The sequence below is a fragment of the Lepidochelys olivacea genome, assembly GCF_965140295.1.
Source record: "Lepidochelys olivacea isolate rLepOli2 genome assembly, chromosome: 8".
NCBI lineage: Eukaryota > Metazoa > Chordata > Testudines > Cheloniidae > Lepidochelys > Lepidochelys olivacea.
Window position 1 is genome coordinate 51,734,474 of NC_140418.1, and position 23,104 is coordinate 51,757,577.

Genomic DNA, 23,104 nt, shown 5'->3' on the forward strand with positions numbered 1-23,104 from the left:
AAATAAAATTATGCAATACAAAATACATTGCTGCTACTACTAACTAAAGGGAATCCCATATCAGAACCTCAAATTTAATACCTCCCATAGGCTTCCGCAGCACATTTCATTAGGGTGTGCACCCAGGTAATTTTATTTACCTTTTTAAAGGTGAACATTTATTGAATACTCAGTCATAAGGAACATTATTTTTATTCATCAAACTAAAGAAATTAAAATTTAACTAAACTTAACTTTTAACAACTAAACTTTACTTAAATACAAAATTAAAAAATGAGACACAAAATATCAATTTTTTGCTGTAGTGATAACAGGCATATCCAAAGATGGTCAATTTTCATGATCTTTATCTTTAACCAGATAATGAGCTAACCCAAACTGACCAAGACAGATTAAGGTTGTTTGTTCTGCCTGTCCTAGAGAAGGAGATGTCACTCACCAGGTATTATGGACTTCAGTTCCTCAATTACATCATTGTAATTAACCGACAAAGCCAATTCCTGTTCACTGTACAAAATCATAAGGGAGTCAAGGCGCTGTTGGGACATTGTACTTGTGCTAGTGTCGAAAAGGCTCTTTCACATGAACAGCTTCTAACAGGTAAGACTGCAAAGCATTGAGTAGATTTGTAAAAGGCCTGGAACATGGAAGACTGATCCAATTCCTAGCCCTGTCCCATTCTTCAGGGGGATACAGGGTCCAGGGCAGCCTGGAGGCTTAGCGGGGGGCCTGGCACCAGCAAGCAACCTAGCCCCAGCACACCCCACCCCACCGCTTTCTTCCACCCCTTCCCCTAAACCCCCACCCATGAGCAACACTGAGAGCCAGTGGGATGGAGCAGAGCAGGCTGGGGCCAGGTCACTTGCTGCTGCCAGCACTAGGCCCCCCACTAAACCTTTAGGCTGCCCTGGACTCCTTGTCCCCCTGAAGAACGGGACAGAGCTAGGCCCCACCATGTTGCACAACAGACACTTGACAAAGTTATCTGACTTAATCATGGACATTGGGGGAGGTAGGGCATATTATGTCATTCAAGTTTTAAAATAGCGCACAATTTTCCACCCTGAAAAACCCCCCCAGTAACCTAGTTTAATAATATCAACTCATATAATTAATGAAGAATGTGTGAAACTGTATGAGATTATTATAGGGAAAATGAGCTTGCTTTGGGATTTTACAAGGCACTTACCATTTAAACACATTTGGTACCCTGAGTAATGATAACACATCTTGCAAATCACATAAATAGGGATCTCATGGTCCTCTTCCTTCACCCCATTGCAAAGGCACAGGTGTTATTGCTGGCTGCCCTAGGGCTGCAGAAAACCCTATGGGCAAAACATATGGAAAGATGAGGATCAATTTATACGAGGGCTGAAGGGGGACTCCCATAGTGTATTAATTAACAATAAATACATTAGAGATATGAACCTGTAATGACAACTTTACTTCATGAGAAGCTCCAGAGAAAGAAGACCCCAGAGGGAGTAATGGTAGGGGGAATCCCAGGGAAACCAAAGGGGCTAGTAGAGGGAGCAGACAGAGAACAAGGGTAGAGGCTGAGTGGCTGCAGGGTTGGCCCAGTCTTCTGCATCTGCCCTGTGGGTGGAGACACTGATCTCTATCACTGTAAGAGGGAACAATAGAATGGAATGCCCAGAACAATGAATGACTTGAGGACAATTTCCTGAGGGACCCATACCCTTGCAGAGCTTTTCTAGCTCTGACATTTACATTTCTATATAGGGTGGTTTGGCCCACAGAAATAAGAATCTGCGCATCTTCCATGTGTTTTTGGACCAATGGAAAAAAACAGTTACAATTCAAGTGACTTTTAAAATTCCCTGTGAAACTCAGGTAACAAAATAAATGAGCTTATGAACAACCAGAAAATATACTTCTCAAGTGAAAAACTATAACTGGACTTCTTTGCAAAGAAATTGTAAGCTTTCTTACAGGAAAAGCGACAAACTGTCTGGAAAGGAAGAGTAGATTAAATTACTTGCCTCAGTGAAATTAAATATCCAGAGAATTGCTGAGCCTGTGATGATGATGACCAGGGTTTGCTCACCTGTGGCTCCCCCTCCCTGTGCTGCAGAGGCACAGCAAGGCAGGTCTGCATCTGCAAGCAGGCCCCCTGCCTCAGGTGCAGCTCCCATTGGCCTTGGTGGCCAACAGTCTGGGAGCCTCCTGGCCAATGAGCTGGGGGCGGGAGGGGGAAGGCAAAGGGGAAGATTGTGGGGAGCTGACTCTGGAGGCACAAGCGGGGGGCCTCTCTGGAGAGGGGTGATGGGGGCACAGGGGCTGGTTGGGAACTTCCAGGGGGGAAGAGGGTTGTGTGGGTCTCTGTGGGGTGGGGGGAGTGATGGACAGAGCCAGCTGCAGCCTGGGTCTGGTCTGTGGGGGAAGAGTGTTGCTATACCGCTCCCCGCCCCAGGAAGCTCCATCTGTACTGTGTATTTTATGCCATCCCCGGGGTGTCCATTGCTGCTCCTTTCTCCTTCCCCCAGCTCCATCTGTTTGTCTGCCCCCCATCTGTGTCTGATAGTGACAGACTCCTGCTGCTCTCTCTGCCTGCAGCTCCCTCCCTGTCCCTGCTAGGGAGGTGTGGTCAGACAGCTCTGGCACCTCCCCCCACAACACCCATTGAGGGCAGGGACAGACAGCAGAGGCAAGGCAGCTCCACATGCTGAGAGTCTCTGCAGCATGCAGGGACGCTGGGGAGGGGGGAGATGCACCCAAGGTGAGAGCACCCCACACTGCCAAACTGTGGAGCATGGGCACCACTGCCCATCTCGCTACCTATGTATCCAACCCACCCTGCTCCCTGTCTGCCCTCTCCCCTTATCCAACCCCATGAGGCTCTTAACAGCGTTTGGCTCAGCGTGGAGCCAGACCTGCTGCCCCGTGGGAGCATGCGGCCCATCCCCCCCCAGAGCTCTGCCCTGCATTAGGGTGTGCCTAGGCACACCCTGTGAGCATGCCTATGTACCTCCCATTATTTTTAGAGCATCCAATAGTAAACAAAACTGTAAGGAGATATGTTTCTGGATCTGGTTGACAGCCCTAACACTTGAAATCTAATCTGGAGAGAGAAACTGATCAACTGCATTGAGTCTGACTTGAATTAAGATTTTATTACAATTTAGAAATATTTAAGCAGTTAAATTAAGGGGCTTTTTATTACTATATTTTATTTGCCTTTTATGTGTATTGTAAGGAACTGTAGCAAGAAATAATTGAGAACCAGGTAATCCCTTCCCACAGGAAAACCCACAATAGTGAATAGAAGAGGATGAAAATAATTTCCCACCTCCTATAGAATGAGATGTGAGTTTAGTCCCTATGGATTCTGAGATGTGGAGGGATCTATTTGAACTCACTTTTCATGGATCTGAGACCATTTTGGGAAACCCTGGAAAATGAGCAGCCTCCCAGAACAAGAGCTGAAACACAGTTCATACTACTTTTTGGTCACACTAAAATAACAAACCTGGGATTTATTTGGAATCCCGAGGGCCAGATCCTGGCCTCTGTTAAGGCTGCATGTCAGACTGCATAAGGGTTTACAGAGATCCCCAAATGGCACGGATTTGGTGTAGTCAGCTGTGCTTCACCCTCACTTCTCACTCCAATGTAGGGTAATGTGAGCAGAGAAAGGGGTCATGGTTGGAGGGCTGCTGCATTCCAGAGATTCCATAGGGTGTGTTGCAGCTGCAGGTCCTTTCATTTGGTCTTTGGGACCAGCAGCCTGAGAATCTTGGAGCCACATATGTGGCTAACAGTTACTTTTCCATCCCGCTCTCTGGAGATATGCTGATTGCCACTTGCTTATTTCCAAGTATCTGGCCTTGAGTGTCTAGGCCTGTTTTTTCTACTTTCTTTCCATTTTTGTTGAGAGTACTGCAGTGCAAAAGGACCTGCTGTTGGCGTTTGAAGAGGAAAATTCTTCATCATCAGGACTGCTCATATGATAAATGCAGAGAGGAAGACTGAAGGGAAAGCATGTTGGTCAAGAGTAAGTACAGTAGACTGAAACACAGCTGCTAGGTTTAAATGTAGATATACTAACTTTGACAGTGTCCCTCTTTAACTTTAAGGAGCACAAATAAAATATCCACTTTAGTGGAACCAGAAGACTAATTGGGTCAGCTTTGTGATGACATATCAGCAAGACAGATCTATTGTTTATAGTCCAGGCATTTTCTTCCTTTATTTTCTGGTGAACAATTATACATTTTCCTGGGCAATTTTTCAGCATTCGTTTTCAGAGTTCTGAATACTTGAAAAAAGAACAGGAGGACTTGTGGCACCTTAGAGACTAACCAATTTATTTGAGCATAAGCTTTCGTGAGCTACATGCATCCGATGAAGTGAGCTGTAGCTCACGAAAGCTCATGCTCAAATAAATTGGTTAGTCTCTAAGGTGCCACAAGTACTCCTTTTTCTTTTTGTGAATACAGACTAACCCGGCTGTTACTCTGAAACCTGAATACTTGAGTCACCTGTGTTTATCCCGTCCTGGCTCTAGAATGAAGCTGATGAAGGAGGATGTGCTGCTGATGGCTGGGCAGTGGTGGAGCAACAGTTGCTTGATGTGTGTTTGACACACACACACGCTACAATGCATTCTCTCTATATATACACACACACTATTTATATGTATTTGCTTATTAATTAATTTTTAAAGGAATCTATTAGTAAATATTTGTTTAAATCTAAAACTAGAAGTCCTACACTAAAATTAGACAATAAAATAAACAGTATATACATTCTGACCGATACATGTTTTAAAAAAAAAAAGCATGACAAAATCAGAAAGCATAACCACCCCCATTAAAGTACAATAATTCTCTTGGTCTAGGTAGATGGTTTTAAATGCATGGGATAATGAGACTGCTGGATAGAGCAATGTAGAGCAGGGAGTGCAAAATGCTGCTAATGTGCCTAGTCATCAAATCCTGTGAGTTCCACAGTTCCAAAAGTATTCTGGTTCTTATTCGAAACTTCTTGAGGCACATTAAGCTAAATTGAAGGGAACACTCTCATAAAAATAGCATTTCAATATGCTCCTTTTGTAATGCTAAATGTGAGCCAAAAACCAGTGGCAATTTAACAGTTCATTGTATCAAAGACAAAGATTAAGTGACTGATTCAATTTTAATGAGGCAGTTAATATCTATATTTGAGATATATTGTCTCATTTCATTATTCTGAGAATTCTCATCCTCCTCCAGTAATAGAGGATTTGTGTGTTAATGGCCTGGTTTTCAGAGCCACACTTCCTCTGGCTCTTCCTGGTACACTTGTAATGTGTGCCTGGTACTTGTAATATAGGGAAGTAGCCTCAGACTGCAACTCAGCTCATAAGATGTATAGAGGAGCGTGGGGGTGTAAATCTGTGAATGGCAGGCAGAATGCTTGTCCTTAGATTCCAAAAGCCAATGATCAGTCAGTTACTGGTCAGGGGTCATGCCAGCTAGGAGCAGCTACTGACATGCTTCCCTACTAACTTCACGGCTAGGCAACTAATAGGTCCAGCTGCACTGCCCTGGGACTGCCTGATTAATTGCAGCACCTGATTTGCTGCAGGGCCAGCAGCCTGGTTTATAAACCCAGCAGCAAAAGCAGTGTACTGTCTGGTTAATATAATCCTTGTCTGCTGCTGTTCTTGGCCCTGCCCCTGCTGACTATAGCCCTTCCCCAGTTCCAGCTTGCTCCTGTTCCTACCCCACCTATGTCTTGCCTTTAGACTCCTACCCTCAGCTATGCCTTCTGACTCCAGTTTACCTTTTGGCTTAGGTGTTGGCTTCTGCCTCCTGGCTTCAACCCTTGGCTCTTGTTCAGGACCCACCCTGAGTTCCATTCTAACTAGTAGGCTAGACTTTTGCTCCATCCATTAAACCACACTGCCAACTGAAAGTTATAAACTGCCTGCTGAAATTTCTGGCAGTCTGATATTCATGCTACTCTGATCCTGAGCTTCTACCTGGAAGAAAATCCAGTGTAAATATTTTGCTGTTATTATAGCTAATAGGCTGGATTTTTTTTTTGAGCACCCTCCAGCATTTTGGAAAGTCAGCACCTGTGTAAGGCCTGGTCTAAGCAGCACAGCTACGTTGCTCAGGGATATGACTGACCTAGCCCCTGATGTAGGCAGCACCTAGCTACGGTCTCTCAGGAAAGTGGATTATCTACAGTGACAGGAGAACCCCTCCTCTCCAGTGCAGGTAGTGTCTAAACTGAAATACTAGTGTCATGCCTGCAGCTACACCACTGCACCATTTCAAGTGTACCATAAGCCCTTAGTGCCTATAGTGAAGCGCTACTGCTGTGCAGCTGCAGCATTGCAACTGTCCCACTGTAGCATTTCTATTGTAGACATAGCCTAAGAGCCTGGTGAGTTAGGCTCTTAAAATCCAATTAAAATCCAAAGGAAGTTCTGTACCTGTCTCCTTTGACGTTCCTAGCCTAAACTCTTTCCTCAACTGAGCAGAAAGGAGGGAAACAGTGGATGCACCCCCCACTTCCATAAGTCTCTGCCCACCCTTCTTTGTGTATACAGCACACCTGGGTTTCTGCAGAATTTAGAAGGGTATTGGAGGATGGGGAATGAGGAGGGAGTGCTTGGGAGCAGCAACTCTGTTTACTATCTGGAAAAATGCTAGGTTGCAATGGGTTCAATCTACACAGCAGCTAATACTGCTCAGTGCAGCATATCCTGCACCTCCATGGCTTTTACAGTACCTCCTTTCTGTGCCTGTGGGACAGGGAATTAGTGCACAGCTATGGGAGAGGGGAGCCAATGACAGCATTGTTTCTCAGTGAGCAGCATTGCCAAGCAAGGGAACTGGGAGGAGACAGGGAAGGGGTGACACCTTATGGGAATGATGCAGGATACAAACAGCTAGTGCCTGATTTCCCCCACAGAGCTCAAGGATTAAGGAGTTTGAAGGTCCTGTCCCTTCCAAAGCCACTGTAGACCCCTTCCATCTAAGCAGAAGAATCATCAGTAGCTCAAAGTGAACTTCAGAATGTTTTTTCCAGCTCATGGATTTTTCTATGGGAGGAGGAGGAGGAGGATATGGACTAACAGTGGAAAATGGAAAAGGATTTATTAAATATTCTCATTAAAAACTCTGATCTCATTGAGATTTGCTTGTTGAAAGACCTAATCTATAAAAGTAGGGGATTGACTGCCTCTGGAGCACTATCCACCCTTCTTGGGGACTCAAAGGCTTTCTACAGGTTTAGGAACTGCACAGAAGAAGGAATAGTAACTGGGCAGGTAGGTGATGGGGAGTGGGTGGGGTAGGTCAAGGTCTAACTGAGCCCCTGGCCCCTTTTCAGGATACTGGGCTAGATGGACCTTTGTTCTGACCCAGTATGGCCATTCTTATGTTCTAACACTTCTTAGTTTAGGAGATCTGCAGTATCTCAGCACTTCAAGACAGTGTCAGGACATGTAAAATTCCTGGGGTCCAGATAACCCCCTTCCATGGAAAGAAGGAAATTCCCCAAATCATCTCATGTGAGGCTCAGGGTTTGCCCCACTGACCCAAAAGACAGAACCCCACTTAAACCAGGCATGTTCCCTGGGATCTGTGGGAGGCTAGGGCATCTGCACTAACTTTGGCTCCCATGGGCAGGTCCTTCTGCTGGTTCCCTGGCAGAATGGGTTTTCCCTGCAATCCTAAATGGTGGTTATGCAGAGGGTATAGTACAGTATTTTTTTTCCCTTGGTAATGTCCATGGTCTGGAGGGCAGATAATGTGGACGTAGGGGGTACACGTTGGCTCTGTGTAATTTCTTAAATAGCGGTATATTTTTGCATCTCTGTTGATGCTTCTCTCTGTACATTTTTCAAGTGCAAGGCCGAGGGAGGAGTTAGAAGCTTTTCTGAGACTTCTCTTGGGGCTGTTTTGCATGTTTTGTAATGTTGATCACTTTTTTCCATGTTGGCATTTTTATTCACATTATACTTATGGGTCAGTAGCCTGTCTAGGTAAGTCTCATTGTTCTCATTGCATTCTGCTGCTGTTGACAAATAAGTACTATACTACTTCTCATGTTGGCTTACTTAGTATTTACCGATCTATTCAAAGCCTTCTGTCTCATAAAGGATTCATACAAACTTCTGCATTTTTACATGGCTTTTCCCAGCATTGATTTAAATGACAAGTCTTCAGTTGTCTAAAAGAATGGAAAGAAGCCACTGGGGAAAACAGATTAATTCAGGATGAAAATATCTTGAAGAAAAATGCCTGTATGAATTCAAGTCATAAGGATTGAATCCAAATGGTATTAGAGGAGACTGGGATACAAAGAAAAATAGAGGGCCTTTTTGGCCGCCTTAAAGGCATTTAAGAACAGTCTGAGAAAGCATACATACATGAATGAATTTGTTAGACCCAGAAACAAGTTTCCTTATGTATCTTTCAGTTACATATTGGCTTAAAGCTACTGCGTGTATGATGCCCCAAAGCAATACTGGTATAGTAAGTATTTTTAAAATAATTATAAACAGCTTGCAACAAAACAAAAAAAGTAGGAACTTCCATACCAGAGCAAATCAATGATCCAGGTACAATTCTGCCTCTGATAACAGCCAATACAGAAGGTAAAGCATTGTCATAATACACCCAAACAACTGTATAAAAATATATTAAGTAGAGAAGTTTCTCTTTAACTCTAGCCAGTTATCAGGTTATTATGTGAAGCCTCAGGGTTGCTAGCTCTTTGTAGTTGTTATCCCTGTTATTGTGCAAATGCTGTTATCCATATGTCTAATCCCTTTGAAACATCTTACTCAGAAAATTCTTGTTTACTAAGCTATTTCTGCTGCAGTAGGGAGTTCCAGGGGTGTTATAGTGTGTGTGGGGGAATTTCCTTTAAACTTTTTCTGTCTTTTAATTCACCAAGTGTTCCCTTTTTCTCATATTGTGTTCAAGTCAGAACCAGTGTTTCACTAGCTTCCTCTATGATGTATCATTCAATATTTTGTATATGTTTATATATTTGGGGCAGGAATTATCACTTTCCATATGTTTGTACAGGACTTAACACAATGGGACTCTGATCTGGTTGGGTTCTAGGTGCTACTGGATAATAGAATTTATTTATTATCTCCTATTATTCCTTAGTATTTTTAAAATTTCTCCTTGTTTGGAAGTCTTCTCCTGTCCCCTTAAGCCTGAGATCCTTCTGGTTGCCCTTTTCTGATCCTCTTCTATTTCTGCTATGTCCTTTGAAGTAAATAACCCAACCTCAAAACAGTATTTAAGGTATTGGCAGACCATTAATGGCATTGTAGTATTTTCTATGTTATCCTTTATGCCCTTCCTAATTATGGAGCACAAGTTGTCCCTCCATAATTAAAATTGCATTTGCATTTCAATTGTAAGCTTTATTTTTAGTCTCTTTTCTTAAATCCCAAAAATATCCATGTCCTCAACTTCCTGTTGCAGTAAGCCTACCTGAGGTGCTGCTAGGTGTAGCTTATATTCCAGACTGGTGAGCTCCTCCCAGAAATGGAGATTTTAATATTACCTTGTAAATTAACTTTCTGTGACGGAAACTACAGCTCTGACAGTCCTACCCTTGTATTAATGTATGTGACTGATGGTTTTATCTAGAAGCAGGTTTCAGAGTTCTTAGTTTTGTTTTAGGTTTGTTTGTTTCATTTCAGGTTAAGGCTCTTTATTCAGGCTGAGATAGTGAGGCCTGTTAGTAATCAGCTAGGAGTTGAAGCAACCTGCAACAACTTAATGAAGAGCAGCAGTCCTTAGGAAACTTCAACTAGTACAGAATTCTGCAACACCAAGCTACTGTGAGCACAGCAGGCTTGTCCTCTACTCTCTATACAGGCTTCCCACAAAATATTGAGTCAAGTCCCAGCTCTTGGTCCTTATCTTCAAAGTGAGTGGCCTCAGTCCAGCATGTCTAAAAGACCACCTAAAGCTCTAGGATGAAGACTGTGATTGACAATTTTGCTTCTCAGGCACAGTGAAACTTTCTGCCATAAGGGTAAAGCTTGTCTGGGCAGAAGATAGATATTTATTTTTGGGGCTGGTTCGAGACTGTGGAAGGAACTCTCCCGGGAACTAAGGACTATCATACATTTCACCAACTTCTGTCCGAGTGCAAGGTGCACTTCTTAATTTTGCCACAAAATACAGTATACATTTAAAAAAAACCTACCAAAACAAAACACAATGCTTCAAACACAGTTCTCACCGGGAGTGTGTGTGTGAGAAAGAATGAGTATGACAGAGAGAATGAACCAGCTATGACAGATGTTAGTCATGTTTCTTAATGCACTATTGGAAGACCTCAGATATTGTAGGTTCTTATACCACTCCCATCACCTTAAGAATAGAATAGCCTAGAATCTATAATTAGTGGACTGTTAGCCGACGGCCAAGGATGTTTGGTGAGGTGCCAGCTATGCCCGTTTATACCATCCGTGACTTTAACTGCTAGAGCTCAGAGCTCCTTCGCAGCGGGCAGTCAATACTGACTGACAGGTGCCCCAATGGCAGCACTAAGAGCCTCTCCACACCCATGACTTTAACTGCTAGAGCTCAGAGCTCCTTCGCAGCGGGCAGCCAGGATTGACTGACAGGTGCCCCAAGAGTTTGCCCCGTGGAGGCGGCACAACTCAACGCTAGGCTCTTAGTACTCTCACCTAATGGCCAGGCTTTAGAGCCAAAACGGCTGAGGTTCTTTAATTGTGTTGGCTGCTTTACAGTAAACCAGAGAAAACAAGTCAGGCTTATGCATAAATGGTTACCAAAAATTTATTAAGCTAGATTCTAATCATGTGGTTACAAAATTGCTAGTGCCTACTTATTTAAATGTAGAGATGTTACACACACAAACAAGTTACAAAACTGAAGCCACAATCCCAAAGAAAAGAAAACAAAGTATAGAGCTCTATTTCAAAATATGTGTACACTAAAGATAGGAGATCAGGTGTGGGTGCTTCTTACCCTCCTTGCATCTCTCGATTCCAGCGGTGCCAAGCCAGGATCGGTCACTCAATTCCGCGGAAAGACGAATAAGGGACAAGGCGTAGGGACCCTCTTAGCTGCAGAAGCCTTGGGAGGCTGTCACTTATCTGACCAGCAGATAGATAGTGAAAAGCACTCAAAAATCATGGTGCTGTAGGTCCCCTACTTATACCTCTGTACTCCTTTATTCTCTTTCTCCTTTCTTATGCCAAATTGAGGCTGGTCTGTCGGGGTGACGCCAGCTTTCGCAAGAGTAGTTTACACTTGCAAAGGAGAGAAACAATAAGTGTCGACTACTGGACATTTCTTTTATCAGGGTAAATATTTTCCCAACTAGGATGTTGGTGTGTGTGCATCACGCTATTTAGTAGGGGCTAACAGCCATGTCTGTCACAGGGCCTCTGCCTGCTGTGAGCTTAATCGTTGTATCTGTTCCCAGAGGCACATTGTAGCAGCACACCTGTGCTTTCACAGCTTCAAAGGCTGTGCTGGAATATATGTTAAGTGCCCTGTTCCTGCTTCCTCCTGTGTTTCCAGCAATGCTGGTCTGAGAGGGGGGGGGGGCTGGCTGTCTGGCTACATGGACTCATGAGTGATTTTGCTGGCTCAAATCTAAAAGATAGAGCTAAAAATATATTGGAAGTCTTTCTCATGTAATGTTTCTCTTAGTTTTCAAATGTGTCTCTTTCTAGTAGTAAATTGAATGGGATAAATCTGGCAGCTAGAAACTGGGGTCAAAGGACACAAACTTTCAGCATTTTGGAGGTATTAAATATTTATTGGTAATGTGTTTAACTTGATTTTTTTTTGTATTAGTACATATTTGTATAAAGCATTAATCAGAAACTCCTCCCCTAATAATCGGTGGCTATCATTATATAAATGTTAAAGCACTGTTGTGCCGTACCCTCACTATATGTGGTCATATTCTCGGGGGAAGAGGGAGTAGGATGGGCAAACAGGACCTTATGGAAACAATGTAAGATTCTACCCCCTTCATGTTTTCAACATCTGTGTACTTTACATTATTTAGGACTTGTATCTCATTCTTCAAATGATAAATTCCCATGCATGTCAATGGAAGAGGATCAGACCAAATAAAATTGCTTTATAAATGTCAATTTTGGCCCCAGCCTGGATCAGAAGAGAGTAAAAAAGGCAGGCTAGAAATAGGCACATCATATTTGTAGAATCTGCTTGTTGATTGTTTTGAAGTCTTTCCAAAATATACAGGAAGAATCTATTCCTTGTTGAAAGTTCAGCAGCTGTCTCCAGCTGAGACAGTTAGACACTAGACCTTTCAGGCCAGCTGCTCTGTCAGTTGATTTTCTCATGAAACAGGCCTCACTCACATAAACAGGTTTCAGAGTAGCAGCTGTGTTAGTCTGTATTCACAAAAAGAGTACTAGTGGCACCTTAGAGACTAACAAATTTATGTGAGCATAAGCTTTCGTGAGCTATAGCTCACTTCATCGGATGCATTCAATGCATCTGAAGAAGTGAGCTGTAGCTCACAAAAGCTTATGCTCGCATAAAAAGTGGCTTCTTACTATATCTTTTAAAAACATTTTGAAGTCTTCTTATTTAATACAGGAGACACTGGCAAACACTGATGTAAGATACTATGGGGTGGTGACTGGCTAAGCAAGAGCATTCCTATCTAAAATCAAATGTTCAGACATCCCTAAATTCCACATACATATCAAACTGAGGGTATAGTTTAGGCTGGAAATTTGAGGTCATTTCATCAGGGGGTTTCTGAGATACCACCTATCCATCAGAGCTATCATCTTAACTTAACAACCCAAAAAATGCAAAGGATTGTGTTTGTGTGTTCTTGTAATGCTAATGGTCTTGTAGCCAGTGTGTAAGGAGACCTTAACTGCATTTCCTAACTTTCCAGCATTTTAGAGTTTTTAAGTGAAATTCCATGTTTGGGAAAGGCATGAGGAGCACTGGGGACTATGGAGCACCTTGAACCTTAACTCCATGTTTAGCAATCTTTTTTGCATCTTTGTAAGCAAAGAATATGTTATAACCTAACTCATGAGGAGCAAAGTGGGAACATAGCCTCAGACTAATTACTCCCTTCAGCCCCAGCTCCTGATAAACCCTTCTCTACATAGAGTGCAATGGCATCAAGGAAGATGGCCCCCAAGCTTTTACTCAGGGCTATGGACCAAGATGTTCACAGGGTCTGCTCTACATATAGGCAAACAAGGCAGCTGCCTAGGGTGGCCAATTCTGTCTCGGGTGGCAGGCCGTGGGCCAAATCTAAGAGGCACCGCAACCCCACGCACCAGGTCACAATGCCACTCACTCAGATTTTATCTGGCTGAGCCTGCATCATAATGGAGGGGTGGCTGTGACAAACCTGAGTAAGTGGCACTTTGACCTGGTTCTTGTTCCTACCGCCCCTTCTTCCGTAACCACTGAAGAATCAAAAGACTCGATGCATTGTCCCAGAGTTCGATGTGCCCCTCTAGGACGTGCATCCCCCTAGTTGAGAAACTCTGTTGGGGGGGTGGGTGGGTGTGTGTGTGAGAGAGAGAGAGATGAGGACAGCATACTGAAATTTTGCCTAGAGTGATGAACTGTCTTCTTAAGTGGCCTCTGGACATACAGGCTACAGAAACTGCTCCCCTGATTACCTTTTTTTACATTTTCTCTCTAAAGGCCTTCAGGGATAAAGTGTATAGAACTTAACCAAAGTATTTATTTGATTTAAATCTGACCAAGCAGACCATCTGCATCCTACATAGCAAAGCCTCTCAGTACCATGTGGCAGGGGCCTTCAGTGGCGTCAAGCCAATTTGAACCTATATTTTCAGAGGAAGATTATTAATTATGGGTAAGAAATTATTTTAGATTTGTTTTGCACCATTCTTCCTGAAAGCTCTGTGTTTTGCAAATTAAGGGGAAAATCGTGCTTGCCTTATTCATGCAAGTAGTCCAATTCAGGAATCATACTCACAGGAGGTAGGATGGGCAGAGCAGAAGCGAGAAGCATCTAAACCAGAGGTGGGCAAACTATGGCCCCCGGGCCATATCAGGCCCATGGGACCCTCCTGCTTGGCCTGGGAGGCTAGCCCCTGGCCCCTCCCCCACTGTTCCCCCTCTCCTGCAGCCTCAGCTCACTGCGCCACCGGTGCAATGCTCTGGGCGGCGAGGCTGCCAGCTCCTGCCGGGCAGTGCAGCTGCAAAACTGCAGCCTGACCCGGTGCTCTGTGCTGCGTGGTGGTGTGGCTGGCTCCAGCCGGGTGGCACAGCTGCCTGTACTGGCGCTCTGGGCAGCGTGGCTGGGTGCTGCCAGCCACCGGTGCTCCAGGCAGTGTGGTAATGGAACAGGGGAGGTTGGATAGAGAGCAGGGGAGTTTGGGGTGGTGGTCAGGGGGCGGGGGTGTGGATAGGGGTCAGGGCAGTCAGAGGACAGGGAACAGGGGTTGAATTGGGCCAGGGGTCCTGGGGAGGGCAGTCAGGAAGGAGATGTGGGGTTGGATGGGGAAGTCAGGGGCAGGAAGTCTGGGGGTGGTCAGGGAGTGGGGGTGGTCAGGGAGTAGGGGCGGGGTGGATGGGGCAGGGGGCCATCAGGGAGCAAAAAGCAGTAGGGGTCGGATGGGGGGGCAGGGCCATGCCTGGCTGTTTGGGGAGGCACAGCCTCCCTTAACTGGCCTTCCATACAATTTCAGAAACCTGATGGGGCCCTCAGGCCAAAAAGTTTACCTGCCCCTGATCTAAACTGAGTGTGGTTGCCTCTTGTGGCTCTCAAGGAACAGTGGCTTAAGGAGGTAGAAGCCTAGATTTCTTCTGGGCAAGGGAGGGGAATCAATTCCATAATAGAACAATTATTTGGAAGAACTTCATGGACAACTACTGCCATGCAGGGGAGAGTGAGACTCCTAGTATTCTTGTGTTTATAACAACATTATTTATAGTGCAGTTGCAAGTAATAATCCTTAGCACTTCTATCATGTCTTCTAAGGATTTCAAAGCACTTTATAAATACTAAAGGCTAGACTATGGTTGACCGTTTGTGTCTACACAATGGTTGAAAGGGAACAAGGAGCTCTCCCAGGACAAGAAAGAACTGCACTCCTGTCTTGAGGGAACAGAGAGACTTCTCCTGAATTGTTCTGTCTCCTAGGAACTATTAATCCAAAAAGGAGTGGGGAGTAGCCAGAGCCAAGGCTCTTTCCTGACTCTCACATGCTGGTCATATAGAGAGAGCACTGCACCTCTTAAGGGGTGAGGCAAACTGAGCTTCTGACTGTGCAAGTGAGGGGATCTGGGAAGCCTTCTCCCTCTCTGAGGTAGAATGGTTCCTGATGCTCCTACTGAAAACACATATCTCTGCATCAACCCTTCTGATGAGCTAAGTGCTATTAGCATAATTTAGCCCTAATAAATTAGGCCTTACAACAATCCTACAGTACTAACAAGAAATCCTATCACAGGCACAATGTAGATTTGTGCTTCATTTATACTTTTTTCTGATATGTAACATTTTTCATTTATTAACTAACTTAGATCATAAATTAAAAGAAGTGTTTTTCCAAGTAGCTGATTAATCACTACTTGTGGTTAAAAAGAATGTATATGAACAGATGGCAGGAAGACAGGATTTAAGCAAGGGACAGATGCATCACCCTTAGGGAGCTTGGAGGATAAATCTCTTGATGATCATGTCTGCTACAGGAATTCACTTTGTTTACTTAGGTGGTGAAGTATGACTAGTTACAACAATTAGCAACTGCTGTTGTGTATGTTTGGGATATTGGTCCCTTGGATGATCCCTAAATCCTATTACAAATAGAGTCCTTTTTCCATAGGGCACATGATTTTGGGGATGCCAGTAGCCACATTATTTATGGTAAGGATGTGTAACTGGACCCACAGCCGCACAGGAAAACCTCTACAACGTCTGGAGAAACAATGCTGTGGAAATGTCTGATGGAAGACCCTTTCAAAAAATACAGAGAAAGCTGACTTAAGAACCAGCTTTTTTAACATGCCCTTAAAAAGTGGGTGAGGGATGCACGCAATATGAGGAAGAGAAAAAAGAGAATGAAATTTAACTACTGTTATATAACCAAAGTTCCACCCCAATCTTACAAGAGAAGGGCTGAGAAATAACTGAACATGTATCCTAAGGGTATGTTCTCATTATTCACATGACTCTGAGCTGGTGTGTTTTTTCTATCAGGGACGATACACATTTCCACTGTACATTACAGCAGATTGCATGACCGGTTCTGTCTGGTCTTTATGTGGGCCACATAAGTTGGGAAAGCTCCATTGTGCAGTCACATAAGGGTCAACGGGAGCCCAGCCATTAGTGTTTATGAAGTGCTTTGAAACCCTTCAAGGGAAAACACAGAAGTGCTAAGGATTAGCAACAAAGACTACCACAAACATATCAAACCTGTCCTCTGCCCTCTACCGTGGCTTCTCATAGAATTTCAAATCAAATTCTTAGTCCTTATTTTTGAATGCTCCATGAGCTGGGCTCTGGATAGCTAAAGATTGTCTCATGCTTTGGAATGAAGACCATGGTTGACAATTACCATCCTGTGGTGTAGTGGAACTCTCAACAATAAGAGTAAAGCTTGTCTGTGCAGAAGACAGAACTTTCTCCGGGGCGGACGAAGATGGTGGAATTAACTCCTCTAAGAACCATCATGAACCTCACTGCTTTCCACTACAAGTGCAAGGCCTATTTCTTTGATCTTGCCTTCTCTACTATAAACACATAGCAACAGATAGATAGATTTATATTTTAAAAAAATACACTACCAAAACAAGACACTCTACTGCACACTCTTCTCCCTCTGTGGGGAGGATGAGAGAATAAACTGTGTGTGACAGATTTGTAGTCATGTTGCTTAATGCACTATTGGAAGATACTCAGATACTACAGTGATGAAAGTAATATAAAAACCTATATAGCATTTTCACTTCTAACTGGGAGACCTGGAAATAGTAGCATGGTACACATAGTTCATTTGAACTAGTCTGTGGCTGACTGGCAGCTACTGTATTGTGTAAGCCTTAGCAGACATTGTTAACCGCAACCTGAAGCAAATACTCACCAGCAACCACATACCACACAACAGAACCACTAACCCAGGAACCTATCCTTGCAACAAAGACTGTTGCCAACTGTGCCCATATATCTATTCAGGGGACACCATCACAGGGCCTAATAACATCAGCCACACTATCAGAGGCTCGTTCACCTGCACATCCACCAATGTGATCTATGCCATCATGTGCCAGCAATGCCCCTCTGCCATGTACATTGGTCAAACTGGACAGTCTCTACGTAAAAGAATAAATGGACACAAATCAGATGTCAAGAATTATAACATTCATAAACCAGTCGGAGAACACTTCAATCTCTCTGGTCACGCGATTACAGACATGAAAGTTGCAATTCTTCAACAAAAAAACTTCAAATCCAGATTCCAGCGAGAAACTGTTGAATTGGAATTCATTTGCAAATTGGATACAATCAACTTAGGCTTGAATAAAGACTGGGAGTGACTAAGTCATTATGCAAGGTAACCTATTTCCCCTTGTTTTTTCCTAACAACCCCCCCCCCCCCACGTTCTTGTTAAACCCCGGATTTATGCTGGAAATGGCCCACCTTGATTATCATACACATTGTAAGGAGAGTGGTCACTTTAGATAAGCAATTACCAGCAGGAGAGTGGGTTTGTGTGTGTTTTGTGGGTGGGGGGGGAGAGGCATGAGAAAACCTGGATTTGTGCTGGAAATGGCCCAACTTGATTATTATACACATTGTAAGGAGAGTGATCACTTTAGATAAGCTATTGCCAGCAGGAGAGTGGGATGGGGGGGAGGTATTTTTTCATGTTTTGGGTGTATAAAAGATCTTCTACGCTTTCCACTGTATGCATCCGATGAAGTGAGCTGTAGCTCACAAAAGCTTATGCTCAAATAAATTGGTTAGTCTCTAATTTACCACAAGTACTGCTTTTCTTTTTGCAAATACAGACTAACACAGCTGTTACTCTGAAACCTTAATTATTAGAGGCACTCAAGTGGTTTGCAACAGAGTAGACAGGCTCCCCAAGGGACGCGGGTGAAAAAGGGCCCTAAAAGCAGTCTGGGGTAGCATCCAGGGACGGCCCTTCGAGATGTTCCAGGGCCATTTTAATGTAGGGTGGACTGGAGTCAGCCCCACTGAACGCGAGCGATGGGGAAACAATCACCAGCGAGGCTCCTTCCTTGTTCTCTGCGGCGACCGGCCGCAGCAGGAGCGTGCGCGCGCCTCTAACCCTCTACCCCAGTAGCTGAGCGCGAGCTGCTCCCACGGCCAGCGGCTGTTGGGCCGTTACGATCGTTGTGTCTGTCGGGCCGGGCGCGCGCGCAGTCACTTGCGCCACAGACGCTCCAATCGTAGGCGGGCGGCCGCGCGCCGCCGTTCATCACCCAGCGCCTGCGCGGATGGGCTCATTCCCCACCTCGTCTGGAGAGAGGAACTTATGCGCATGCGTTTTCTGCCTTCCTCCTCTGTTTGTGGTGGTGCCTGTTGTTCCCTCCCCCCGACCTCGGGTCAGGTAGCCGCTACTGAATGACAGTAATCCAGAGCGGGTGAGCTGCAGCGGCGGCCCCGAGCGCGGGAGCCCGCCTGGCGGACCGAGTGGTTTCTTCCCCGCTCCGTGTCCTCCGCAGGTAAGCCAGGGGAGGCACCCCCGCCGCACACACTGCTCCGAGGTGAGGGAGGCCGCCGGGCCGCTGCCGCCTCTCCGGGGAGTTGCGGCTGGGTATTGTCTAGCTCCTGCGCTCTCTGCAGCCCTAGAAGGAGAATAAGCCTCCGCTTGGATTCCGGGCCGCAGGGTTGCCGGGCAGGGATTGGAGGCGCACGGTCCCCTCCCAGATCCGGGGAGGGTCCGGATCCCTCAACCCGGACCCACTGACACCGCCCTCCACCCACCCCCACGCGTGTGGTTTCCCCTCACCCCAGAGACACGCCTGGGCGGGGGGTGGTGGACTCCGGCCCTGGGCTGTGCTGGCATGGGGCGCGCGGAGGGTGAAACGGGGGTAGTTACGGCGTAAGCCCCGCCAGGCCAGGGCAAAGCGTGCGCTGTGTGAGTGGGGCTGGAGCCCCCAATTCCCCGCCCGTGTGTGAATAGGTCGGGGGGACTGACCGTCTCCTGGGGTGGGATGGGGCTGAGCGCTTGTGAGGTGGGCGTATGGAGCGTCCCCGACTCAGCCAGCTCACCCGCCGTTTGAATGGGGCTGCGCGATGGCAAGAGGGGTATGTGACGCGGTCCAAGCCCTAGGATGGGTTGGAGAGGGTGAGGCTGGCTCCCTGCTAGATGGGAATAGGGAACATGGATTAAAACGCACGTGTTCGGAAGGTGGGCTGCCTTGGCCTGACCCCCATGCCAGACTAGAGGACGCGCAGTTTGAAAGGGCCTGAGCTTTGGCCAGGTTAATGTGCCAGGGTGTTCCGAATCGTTCCGTGTGTGTGATCGCTAGATGGGGATACAGAATAGCTCAAACCAAGTGTGAGTAAGAGCGTCCATGGTTTGAATGAAGCGTTTGCTCATTGACAGCAGTATGGAATGGTCAATCTGTGTTTTAAGAGAATTAGAGATTTTGTGGTTTGAATGCATCAGTTGTGAGGTGTGGGTACAGGGTAACTGAGCCCAGTTGGTGAGTTAAAGCACCCAGGGTTTGAATGGGTCTGTGCGATCATGAGATGAGGTTATGGAGCAGCTTGGGTCCCAAGATGGATTATAGCATGCACACTTCGAATTAGGATGGGTTGAGGTGGGTTTGCAGTGCTGCACTATCATGGAGACTTTTATAAGGAAGAGGGAAAGTTTGGGTGCCAGAATCCTGAAATTCAGCACTCCTGGTGCTGCTGGAAACCACTGTAGTAGAACAGAAATAGGTGTTGGGTCATAGACACTAGTCCTTTTTGGGCATGGTGGTTCTGGGAGGGATGTGTAGGCTAAGCAAAGAATTAGATGCAACTGTCTCAGGCAGACTAGTGACGGACAACCATTTACTCTTAAATGTGCAGTTGGAGACTACTTCAGTTACTGTTTCACACAGGCAGTCCAGTATATTCAGAGAGCTGCATTCTCAGAGGAGGCAATTTAGCACAGCTGTTACTTTGTTTGGGATGGTAGGGGGAAGGGAAAACTCTGATAATATAGATGGAAGAGAGGCAGATAAGACACTGGATTCCAATTGAAGAGGAAATAAAGTGTGAAAAACCAATATCCGGGTAATAGAGAATTCATAAACTCTTCCAGTTTTACTGTTTACTCGGTTCATTTCAAGATTGGCAGTTGCCATAGGGAACTATTTTAATGGAGTTAACTTTTTTATGAAAAGTTTTAAATTCTTTCTAGCTGTAACTATCTTATCTGTATCAGTTCTATGTTTTAATTTTTTAAATAAAATTGGCACATTTTTCAGTCCATTAATGTAAGGTATTACCATCATACCAGTTGTAACTGTGCCTCTATTTTTTACTCTACACAGTGTTGTAAACTCATCATAAGGAAACAAATGGTAAAATTAAAAAAATTCTTCTCCCCTCATGTTGTTTTGAACTATGTTAAATTTTTGCTACAAGCTTTAGAACCCTTAAAAATAGTAGGACTTTCATGTACACCACCACTTCAACACAAACTGTACTGACTTGGAACCTGATTATGTCATAGGGTCTATATGCAGACCATAAGTCCTATGTAGAGTTTCATTTACTCCTGGGGGAATTCTGTGCCAAAAAATTAAAGTTCTGCACACAATATTTTAAATTCTGCAAAATTCTGCATAATTTATTTGTAAAAATAATGTAATATAATCATGCTAGTTTCAATTATTTTGATAAGTTATTTAAATTACAATACAATGGATGGAGAATGGGAGTGAGGAGCATTGGAGGAAATCTCCACGCCCCTTTTGTTGAATAGTAATGTAGCTAGGTTTTACCCTTTATTTCTAGTTGTTAGTCAACAAGTATATGTAGCCATAACATCAGTATTACACCATAGGCAACTGAAAGAGCAAGTGAGGGCTGGGGCATCAAACTCTCAATTTCTATTGGCTACTGACCATGTCCAGAAAGGCCAGTAGTAAACAGTTCACGGGTCACATTGGGGGCTGAAAAAACTTCCTATCAAATTTAGACCAGTTCTAATTACTAAAGCACCATAAGCATTTATAAGGCTATATAGTTATTTACAAAAGGCTCCTTTACACCACTCCAGCAATTAAAGGAACCTTAAAACTTGTGCACCCATTTTATACTCCTGGGGCAATTCACTAAGCAAGCAGATTGCTACATTCTGCTGTGCCCCATGACTGCCTCCTCAGAAACACCCTGAAGCCTTGCCCCACCACGTCAGGCATGCTGCAATAGCGGGCGAGAGAGACAGAGCCTCTGTCACTGGCATGCATGCTCTGCCTGCCCCCTCCCCCTCCCAGTGGTGACTGATGTCTTCCCATGTCCACCCAGTCCTGCCCCCCCCCCCCGGGATGGGGGGATAATTGATGTCTCTGCTGGCTGCTCCGGGTGCCAGAACTGACGTGCCCGCGCTGCTGGGGAGGAGCACGTGACCACTCTTGCAGCTTCCTTTTCTTCCCCGTCAGAAGTCATCTTTCCTCTGGAAAGCAAAAAAAATTCTGCAGGGGACATGAATTCTGTATGCATGCAGTGGTGCAGAATTCCCCCAGGAGTATCTGTTTAATTTAATGGGGCTCCACGCTGGTGCAAGAAGCTGCTTGTTTAGATCAGATTGTAGCATCAGGGTCTAGTGGATAAATTGTAGCTCCTGAGTTGGTATTTCTTTGTCTTTTCAGAAGTACTGCCCTTGGTTTTGAAGATTTGCAATATCTATGGAAAAATGTTGCATTTATCTGAAAATCATAGAAATAAACACTTTCGCATTTTTTAGCCCTCTACTTACCTCACTTTCTTTTCTTTCTCTGAGAAGGAGGTTAGGAAACTCTCTCTCATGTGAAGAGAACTTTGCTTTTACTTAGAAAAGACTAAGACCTTGTATAAATCTTAACATTTGTGTCATTGGGGAGAACTGTAAAAGATAGGGTATTTCCACTCAGAGGTTTTTGCAGTTCTAAGGTTCAAGTTTCCTTCCCAACGGGGATGAAGTCTCATTGCACACTGAGGATAGGTCCACACTAAAAAGTTAGGTTGACCCAGCTATGTTTCTCAGGGGTGTGAAAAATCCACATTCCTCAGCTTTGTAGTTAAGCTGACAATCCCTGGTGTAGACAGTACTAGGTCAATGGAAGAATCAGAATGAGAAGATTTAGAATTCATCTGTTGACCTAGCTACTGCCTCTTGTGGAGATGGATTACCTATGCTAATAGGAGAACCCCTCCCATCGGCATAGGTAGTGTCTACACTGAAGCAGTACAGTGGTGCTGCAGTGCCACTGTAGTGTTACAAATGTAGACAAGCCCTCAAATACTGCAGTGCTGCTGTTACCTGGGTAGCATGTCTGAGACAAATACCTATAGGAGAGAGATGTTGAGCAGCCACAAGGAATTCAGTTCACATCCTCCCTAAATACTCTGTTAGATCTTGCTTCCCACTCTGATTCTAGATTTCAGCAAGCAGTAGTTCGGTATTTGTTTACCTAAAGAACTCCTCAATCCGTTGTCTGTTGTAGGTGGTGGTGCTTGCCATTCTTCCACAAGTCAGAATACTGTACACCGAGGCCCTCATAAAAGGAGAAGCTATTTTTTGGTAACTGTTGTATGAGAGTTGTCTCTGTGCATTCAGACTTTCCCTCTATCTTGGGGTTCTTAACATAATTTGGCTCCATAAGAAGGAACTCAGGTGTTTGGTGGCCATAGTCTTATATACGCTCAGATGTTGAATGCTGATGTCAATAGAGGGTGATCATGAAGTCCCAAAGAACACTACTTTGCTAGGTTTCAGAGTAACAGCCTTGTTAGTCTGTATCCGTAAAAAGAAAAGGAGTACTTGTGGCACCTTAGAGACTAACAAATTTATTAGAGCATAAGCGTTCATGAGCTACAGCTCACTTCATTGGATGCACACAGTGGAAAATATAG

At 44.8% G+C, this 23,104-nt stretch overlaps 1 protein-coding gene across 3 annotated transcripts in view; it reads left to right on the forward strand.

Moving 5' to 3' along the window:
* The first annotated feature begins 17,475 nt into the window (after window positions 1-17,475).
* RALGPS2 (Ral GEF with PH domain and SH3 binding motif 2) overlaps window positions 17,476-23,104 on the forward strand; it is a 284,167-nt gene continuing 278,538 nt past the window's right edge. For all 3 annotated transcript variants that reach the window (XM_084635739.1, XM_084635740.1, XM_084635741.1), the window contains exon 1: window positions 17,476-18,711. The gene's annotated coding sequence lies outside the window, so the exon portion shown is untranslated. The remainder of the gene's footprint in view (window positions 18,712-23,104) is intronic.